This window comes from Nicotiana tabacum, chromosome 17, assembly GCF_000715075.1.
Source record: "Nicotiana tabacum cultivar K326 chromosome 17, ASM71507v2, whole genome shotgun sequence".
NCBI classification, from domain to species: Eukaryota; Viridiplantae; Streptophyta; class Magnoliopsida; order Solanales; family Solanaceae; genus Nicotiana; species Nicotiana tabacum.
Window position 1 is genome coordinate 100984590 of NC_134096.1, and position 10069 is coordinate 100994658.

Consider the following 10069-nt stretch of genomic DNA (forward strand, 5'->3'; position numbering starts at 1 on the left):
CTGAAGACTTATCTTATGCAGAGGTACCAGTAGTTATTTTAGATCGGCAGGTAAGGAAGCTTCGAACTAAAGAAGTGGCTTCCGTGAAAGTGTTATGGCGAAATAACAACATCGAGGAAATGACCTGGGAAGCTGAGGAGGAAATGAGGAAGAAGTACCCCCACCTATATACGACTTAAGGTGAGTCGCATTTAAATAATTGCCAATTATTTCTTTACAGTAACTTAATTGGATTTTAAATGACTTGAAAGTGCAATTTAAATTTCTGATTGCGAGATAGCTATACGAAGCCTAGTAGTTGGAATCTTCAGAATTTGATTTATGCTTTGCAAATGTAACAAATATAGCCTCGCAAATAACGTATTAGCGGACAAGAAATGAAACCAAAGAATTGACTTGACCCATTCGCGGACGAATGTTCTTAAGGGGGGAGACTGTGAGACCCCAGGTGTTTCTCTCTTCTCTTACGTAATATACGTAACGTGGCGTGGTTATATTAGGTATATATGATTGGGTATAGCACATTGGGAGAATAAGACTGAAAATGTGTGGTAATATCAAGGAACTAAACTAAAGCTTTAAGTCAAAGGAATCCCTTAAACAAAGGTTCATGGTTAAAGAAATGGCTCGGGTAGCACCCCGCGCATTCGGAAGGTTTAAGTTAACTTGCACCTGTGGGATAAGACTAAGAGTGTATAATATGCTAAGAATAATGTGTTTATGAGGTATTATAATATCACACTGGTCACATGTTAAGTTTTGGAGTCAAGCAAGTTGCGAAATAAAGGTCGGCAAAAGTTATCATAAATTTCTCTAATAAATTTTCTAAACTTTGGGTCAAATGTATCAGATCATTTCTCCCAATATATAAAGAGTTATGGGACCCACAACCTACCAAATCGAAGGTCTACGAGTCTAGTTTGCAACCAAATAAATCTCACATCAAACCGACATTGGAGTAAAATGTTATGACTGTTTTATCGCGGACTGTCCGGGCTGAATCGGGTCGCAAACCGGGTCGGGTCAAACAAGTGGTATAAGTCGGAAAATCCGACTTTTAAGACCCCAAAACATTTCATCTTCATCCCAAAACAGTGAGAAAGCTTAAGAGAGGGTTTCATGGTGTTCTTGAGTGATTAAGGTATATTTTTAATGATTTCTATCGTTAAAGTTTGCACCCGTGCCTAGAAGCGCAATCTCTACGCTTTGCAATCGTTTTCCCCTTCTATTAGCTGTGTTTGGAGCTATTTTTGGAAGATAGGAAATTGTTGTTCTTGATGGTTCTTCAGGATTTATATTTGGTTTTCCAAGGTAATCATCTTGGGACTCTTTGGGAGTTTCGTCAAGTTAGGGTCATATGGCAAATCTGCCGATTTAAACTCATTTATGAACTGTTTATAGGTGCGTATAAGCTACATATATATAGTGGTTTCGAAGCTTAGGACGTAAGGAACAACTTTCGTGAAGGAACTACGGGCATTCGGACGTTCGTTGGAGAGGTATGTTAAGGCTAAGCTTCGTCCTTCCTTATAGCACGAATTTTGGGAAATTCCTAAGACGCCAAATGTGATATTTTACTATTCTGTTACTAGAAAGACCTTCTGTGAAAGGCATTGGTATCGTAGCTGAAGTATTTTCATGATGCTATTATGTTGATATTCCACTCGTTCAGTTAAAAAGGGTATTCGACATCTATATATGTCATTTTGTCGGCTTTCTTAAATATATGTCCATATATATATGAATTCTTATTCGTCTTTGGGTTGTGTGACTTAAAAATAAAGGCATTTAGTATTTGCAATCAGTCCTTCTTCCTTGTTAAAGTGTATTTTAAAATCTCTAAAGTGACACGTCGATTTCAAAATTCTCAAATATAATTTTTATGTTTAAACTACTAAAACATTTGATTTTTTTGAAATACTTTCTTTTACTAATTATCAAGAAATCAGGTATAAGGACTAAGTGAAGCACCTTAAGCTTTTTATGAACATATTCAGAGTTAAGTTATCTTTATAAAAGTCGAGTTAAGTTTTCAAACTTATTAAAAAAGATATGAGGTTCCACGAGACATTTGTATGTGATACGAAGGTGATTATGAGATTATGAGAATAAGAGTACCAATGAGCCAAGGTTGGCTAAGTTCTTGTTATGGCCTATTATGTGCATTCAAAGTTCATATCATACATGACATATTATGCATGGACTTCGAGCTATAATTGGAGGTAAGGGGCCTATTTGCCCGAAAGACTATATATATTGTACAGATGGCCACAGGTTGGCAATATGATACCGGTTAGCTACCGGGAGAGACCGCCATTGCTAGCATTTGGTTGGGTATGTCATGCATTTACATCAATATATATGTATTCAGGACATACGATTACACGAGCATACCATGCATATTTTATTACTATGAGGTCGGATGTCGGCCATGGAGGCTATCAGAGTTTCAGTGTCAGGTGGTATCTTTATTACCTTTTTACATCAGCTATGTATGATTCTACTTTCTGCCTTAGATACCAGTACATTTTTATTCGTACTGATGTCCCGTTGCCTGGGGACACTGCATTTTTGTTTCGTGCGTGCAGGTCCAGGTAGGGACTCTGATCGACCCCTCCGCTAGGATTTCGGGGTTCAGTTGTGAGTTGGTAAGCTCCACCTCTTCCTGGAGCTTTCATAGGATGGTTACTTTTGTTGTACAGTTTGGGTATAGTTGGGGCCTTATCCCGACAGTGCTTATGACACTCTTAGAGGCTATTGTGGACACAATATTCTGGGTTTCTTTTTGCTGCTTTCAGTCTCCAGCCCATAGGCTTGGCATGTATATATAGGTGTGTAGGCATGTATGTCTTCAGTCGCGGCCTCGTCAGCCAGCTAGTATTTTATTATTTTGGCTTGTCTACCTATGTTTATATGGCTTATTGTTATTCATGTCATAACCTTACGGTCCAGGCTTAGTATTTCAGATGTTGTGCTGCCCGATCTGTTGGGCCCCCAGTCTAGTTAGCTAGTATGTTTAGCGGCTAACTCGATCGAATACAGTATCGAGTGCCAGTCGTGCCTCCCCTAGTTTGGGGCTTGACATCTATATTGTGGTAGTAGTGTTGGGGTATTGAAATGTGGATGCTTGGCTAGTACTGTAGAAATAGCATGGTCGATGGCCATTGAAGTTCAGATTTGGCTGGTTGATGCAGAAGGTTGTGGGAGTATTTATATGTAGGAATCATCCAGAGGCAATAGGGGGCGAAAGGTGCGAGATTAGAGCCATAAAGAAGCAAAAGGTTGAAAATTGGCCATTGTAGCGCCACAAACAGCATAGGCCGCTACCTGTGGCGCAATTTCCAGAAAGTTTATTTTCCCAGTGCCAGGGCTAGCGCCCCACGCTACCTAGGGCACTGGTGACGGGAAATCTCTCCTATTTCGCCCGGGTCAAGGGTATTTCGGCCCAACCCCCCCCCCCCCCCCCCCCCACAATGCGGATATTAAGAAATTCTAAATCTAATTTGAAGGGGATCTAACATTTTTGGAGGTAGAGGAGACACCACTTAGAAGGAAAAATACACACAAGGAACATCTGGGAGCGAGGATATCTCAGTTTACTTCATCTTTTCTTAGTATTTTCAATTATTCAACACTTGTGAATTTGTTTTGATATTATCATGAGTGGCTAAAACCCATAGTTCTGGGGTTGTGATTTAGCCATGAATATTGTTGTTTAAAGTTGATTTAACCTTGATTAAAATTCACCAATATATGGTTGTTTCTTCAATTCTGTGATTAATTGCTTAATTGTCTGGCCAACAGTTAGGTTCTATTTAGATTAGAGAAGAATTGAAGTGAGCATGATCTTAACTCTGAGGGGGGACGGGGCAGATTTGTGGTTAGGATAGGAATATACCTAGTCACCGTGCTTAATTAAATATCGTAAGCTTAATGTATTCTTAATAGATTGATTCCATAGGAATATAGGCATTAATCTATTTTGAATAGGCGAGAAAGAATTCGGGAGAATACTACGAGAGCAATTGTTCGATTAATTAGCAATCATGAGTGAATTGTATGAAAGAGAGAGTTAACTAGAGCACAATAGGATTGATGAATCGATCACAACCCTAGAATATTTGTCTCCATTGAATACACAATAACCATTTTGCTGCTTGATAATTTAGTTACTTGTTTGAATTATTGTTTAGGATAATCACACTTTTGAACTCTGATTGACTTGATTGAATAACAATCTTGGTGAATTTAGTGGGTAGTTAATACAAGTCTTTGTGGGTTCGACACTCAACTTATCATTTTATTATTTGTACGACCACATATACTTGCGTGTGCGTTGGGAAGCGACGAGTTTTTGGCGACGTTGCCGGGGACTTGAATATTGACTACTTTCTAGTTTTTGCTTTAATTGTTTATTTCGTCAAGTCTAACATTACTTATTGGTTGCTCTGCTCTCAGGAACTTTGATTGAATGCGGAGGGTCAGAAGCCAAGATAGACTTCAAGGCTTTGACCCCGAACCTGAGAGAATATTTCACAGGAGGTTGAGGGAAGCAAGGGACACAGATAATCTTCAAGCACTTGTTCAATTTCCTGTGGATATGGCAGAGGAGCAACATATGGTTTTTCAGGAGGTGGCGATACCCAGCATTGCTAATGTCACCTCCAGCATTGTGAAGCCCAGAATCGCTGGGCACTTTGAGCTGAAATAGAGCATTATCCAGTTACTACATGCGAATGGGCAGTTTATTGGTCTTCCACACGATGATCCACAACAGCACATCCTGAACTTCTTGGAGATTAGTGATACTTATATCACTAACGGAGTCACTCCAGACTATGTGAGGCTCACATTATTCTCGTACTCTCTATTGGACGAAGCAAAGCGATGGCTGAAGGGGAACCAACCAATTCTATAACATCATGGAATGATCTCGCGAGGAAATCTTTGGCAAGGTTCTTTCCTTCAGGAAAAACTATAAACATCATAAGTGAGATAGTTGCCTTCAAACAGAAATCGGGGTAGTCTTTATACTCAGCTTAGGAAAGGTTCAAGGGGCTGCTCAGAGACTGTCCTCATCACAATCAGACAAATGAAGTATTAGCTCACACTTTCATAGAAGGGCTTCTTGAGACGAAGATTGTAGTGGATGTTGCAGTGGGAGGCCAAGTATTGGAGAAAATCTTAGATGAAATATATGCATTATTGAACAAATTCTCCAAAAGCAATCCTGATTGGCAAGAAGAGATGGGCAGACACACAGTGCAAAAATCTGCAGGGGTTATCGAGTTAGATATCGTCTCTGTATTATCAGCACAGATTGCCACATTGGCCAACCAAGTCAACCAGATGACCTTGGTTATTAACAAGCAGCAAGCCCAGCCAATACAACAGGTTCAAATATTTTGTGTAAGTATGTGGAGATGGTCACACGAGCGACTTATGCCCAGTTAATCCAGAGTATGTATGTTTTGTGGGTAATGCAAATAGGGGCCAGATAAACCAGTATGGGAACACTTACAATCCTAACTGGAGGAACTACCCAAACTTCTCTTGGGGTGGAAACCAAGGGGCTTAGAATCAGTATAGACCACAAGCTCCTCAACAGCAACGTAGACCACTATATACTGAGCAACCTACAACCCCGACGAGTCACAGGAGATGCTAAAGAAATTGATGGCTGACCACCAGGCCCAAGCAGCAGCAATGAGAAATTTGGAGCGACAAATGGGGCAACTTGCTAGTGCCCAAAATACTCGACCAGTTGGAGCTCTTCCAAGTAACACTGAGGCTAATACTAAGGCATCTATTAATGTTGTGTCATTGAGGAATAGGAGACAGTTAGAAGAAATCTCGTCGAAAAAGAGAAAGCAAGTGACCTTTCATGAGAAACCAACCACCGTAGAAACAGAATCAGAAAAGGCAAAGGAGTCCGAGAAGCCAGTTGAAGAGGCAGTTTCTAAGCAACCCCCATCATTAGTTGCGAGGACACAACCTCCCGTTCCCTCAGAGATTGCAGAAAGTGAAGGATAATGCCGCTTATAAAAAGTTTCTTGATATTTTGAAGCAGGTGCAAATCAATATTCCACTAGTAGACATCCTTCAAGAAGTGCCCAAATATGCCAAATACATCAAGGACATAGTAGCGAATAAGAGAAGGTTGACAGAGTTCGATACTGTGGCACTCACTGAAGGATGTAGCTCTAGAATTCAAAGCAAGCTACCTCAGAAATTGAAGGATCCAGGTAGTTTCACTATCCAAATCTCAATTGGTAAGCATACAGTCGGGCGAGCTTTTGTGATCTTGGGGTAAGCATAAATTTGATGTCGCTATCAGTATTCAGACAATTGGGGTTGGGTGAGCAGCGCCCAACCACGGTAATTTTACAGTTGGCTGATCGCTCCCTTGCTCATCCTGAAGGAGTGATTGTGTTAGTTCAAGTGGGTTCTTTCATATTCCCTGCAGATTTTATTATCTTGGACTATGAGCCTGATCAGGAAGTCCTATTTATTTTGGGGTGTCCATTCCTAGCCACGGGTCGAGCTATTATTGATGTATGTGAAGGAAAGATGACGATGAGAGTGGGAAACCAAGTGGAGGTATTCAATGTGTATAAAGCACTCAGATTTCCAGCCCACTATGAAGAGCTATCCATTATTTCTGTGGTGGAAAGTGATATGACGTCATTGGTGCCTTATATGAGATCCATAGATCCTCTAGAACGAGCCTTGATTGGGATGAAGAAGACAGTGAAGATGAGATGATAGAATAAATTGAGCAAGGACTTAACATGTCTTGCAATTATGTCCATGGGTTTGGGAGATTTGAGGAGTTGGACAGGCCTGTCACTTTGACCCCTCCTAAGCCATATATTGAATAAGCTCCAAAGCTAGAGCTTAAGACCCTTCCATGCATCTGCGCGATGCTTATTTGGGAAACTCTGAGACATTGTCAGTGATTATCTCATCGAGCTTGACCGATGTGCAAGAAGAAAAATTGCTCAGAGTACTTCGCGAGCATAAAAAGGCTATTGGGTGGACACTTACTGACATCAAGTGAATCAGTCCATCATTTTGGAAGATGGACGCCACCCCAGTATTGAGCAACAAAGGAGATTAAATCCCATTATGAAAGAGGTCGTGAAGAAAGAAGTAATTAAGTGGCTCGATGCAGATATAATCTTTCCTATCTCTGACAGCAACTGGGTAAGATTAGTGCAATGTGTGCCCAAAAGGGGGGATGACTGTGGTAGAGAATGAGAAAAATGACCTAATTCCTACTCGCACCGTGACGGGGTGGAGAGTTTGTATTGACTACAGAAGGCTCAACAAAGCAACCCGCAAGGACCACTTCCCACTTCTATTCATTGACAAAATGTTGGACAGATTGGCGGGGGAATGAATATTATTGTTTTCTTGATGGTTATTCGGGGTACAACCAGATCGTCATATGCCCAGAGGACCAGGAGAAGACCACTTTAACTTGTCCTTATGGTACTTTTGCTTTCAAGTGAATTCCGTTTGGTCTTTGTAATGCACCGGCCACTTTTCGGAGGTGCATGATGGCTATTTTCACTGATATGGCGGAAAAAATTGTGGAAATCTTCATGGATGATTCTTCAGTCTTTGGGTCTTCTTATGATTATTGTTTGAAGAATTTGAGCAAGGTTTTGGCCCATTGTGAAGAAACAAATTTGGTGTTAGATTGAAAAAAGTGTCATTTTATGGTACAAGAAGGCATCATGTTGGGTCATAGAGTATCAAGGAGTGGCATTGAAATAGATAAGGCGAAGGTGGAGGCGGTTGAAAAATTACTTCCACCCATTTCTATGAAGGGTGTCCGGAGTTTCTTGGGACACGCGGGATTCTATAGACGTTTTATTAAGGATTTTTTTTAAAGATCTGAAAACGGATTTTAAAGTGAGCAAAAAAACTGTCATGCAACGGTTAAACATATTAACCTATCCCAATTGCACCCAGATAAAAAAAATATAGTTCTAGCTTTAAACATAAATTTAGAACGATTCTATATATATGTTTCTGGACCAGAAAACTAGCATATGGCTCTGATACCAATAAAGGAACACGATAAATCAAATACATTAGATAGCGCGTAAATTGTAACATGAAAACTTACTTGTTCGCATAGCGGAAGCGGAAGGAACGGAGGAAACGCGGCTGGAATTATCGGTAGGTGGTAGTTGTTATATTGTGACGGAGCAACCTCCTATACCACAGCCTAAACCCAAGGTTAGATTAAGAGAGAGAGAGAGAGAGAGAGAGTGGAAAAATACTGCAGAGAGTAGATTTTGTTGGATTGAGAGAGAGAGAGCATGGAAAAATACTGTAAAGAGTAAATTTTATTGTATATTGTAAGTGTACTTATATAGGGAATATTAGGGTTAACTAATAACCCTATTGTGTGCGCCAAAAATTTCCTACATTTCTAAACAAAGTATGAGTAAGAGCATCAAAGGATATAACATTCAAACCTGAAGGTTGTCCTGATGCAATTTGATCAAGAGTTTCAACTAGCAAATTCCCAATCGACTTTGGAAAAATATTAGATTCTAAATGATATAGTTGATTACAAAGCGGATGACATTAGTTTCAACTAGCAAATTCCCAATCGACTTTGGAAAAGCATTAGATTCTAAATGTTATAGTTGATTACAAACGGATGACATTAGCGAGCTTATCCAATAAAATGTTGAAACCTCTAACTCTTGTTTTTCTTTGTGTTTCTAAATTTATCTTGGCTCATTAAAATAATCCATCTCCGATCTGAATTTCTTCGGCAAAATAAAATACTAAACAACGACATAAAATACTAAAATAATTTCTTTAAAATTGTCTCAAAGGAAAAGCTTTAAATAGGAGATTGTACACCATATGTCCGATGGCTAGAAGTGATAGAGATAACAGGAAGCAAAGTCTTAGTTCAAGAACACCAAAACAGAACATAGTACCAAACAACAGGAAATAAAGTCTAGATGCAATCTATTACAACATCAAAACTAAACATAGTCTTTCAAATCTGCAATGGGAATAGTATCAGTGACGATGACTTTTTCAAAAACTTCACTTGATAGTATTTGAATCGCCGGATAGCTGCAACGAGGAAATATTTTGGTCAAAACCAGCAAAATGGTTAATTAGCCCCCAAATTCCAAACACATGTAAAGCAAACGTATCTAAAAAAAGCATGTGGACTACATGCATAGACTTCCTGATCCCCCTCTCGGCGTAAGAAAGCAACTCCTCTAGCAATAGTCTCTGAACAAAAAGATGTCATTCTTAATCATATTGATAATCAAGACTTGGTGGAAGATGCTAATACAGAAATTGGAGCCAAATAGATGGTGCAGAATACTCGTTCAGTATTTGGCACAAGGGCAGCTCAATAAAATTTGTGATCAAAAGACAAATTTTAATAAAAGTACTTATACTTTTTATGTTAGAATTCATATATGTATGCACACATATATATGCAAAAAAGCTATTGTTATAGTATAATATTCTTAAATGATATAAAGGCTTTAACTTTACATAGAGATAATATTATTTATATTAGTAAACGATAATTTGAATAAATAAAATATTAGGCATGTATTTACAATATATTTCTTTTGATATTGTTGTAAAGATTTATATTTACCAATATGAAAATATAAGTAGTTTAATTCAAAGTTCTAAAGTATTTTACTGTTAAAGAATAAACAATCTCTTTTTCTTTAATTTTTACAAAAATTTTACACTTTTATTTTTTCTGAGTACCATAATCAATTAACTGTGACTGTTGAAGCAGCTAATAGTGTGAATAAAGACCATCATGCCTTTGAACATGAAGCCTCAGCTCAACTGAATGGTTCACAGCAGAGTAAGGAGGTGACAAAAGGCAACAAACGAGAGTACTCAAATGTCCCAATTTAACTGAATTTGATTCTGAAGATGAAGTGGTTGATAGTTTGGTTCAAGCATTTGGACCAAGTATCAGTGATGATGATGACTTAATGGAGGAGGACCCCTTGGAGTTTGATGATGATCATGTGGTGCCTAAAGAGAAATT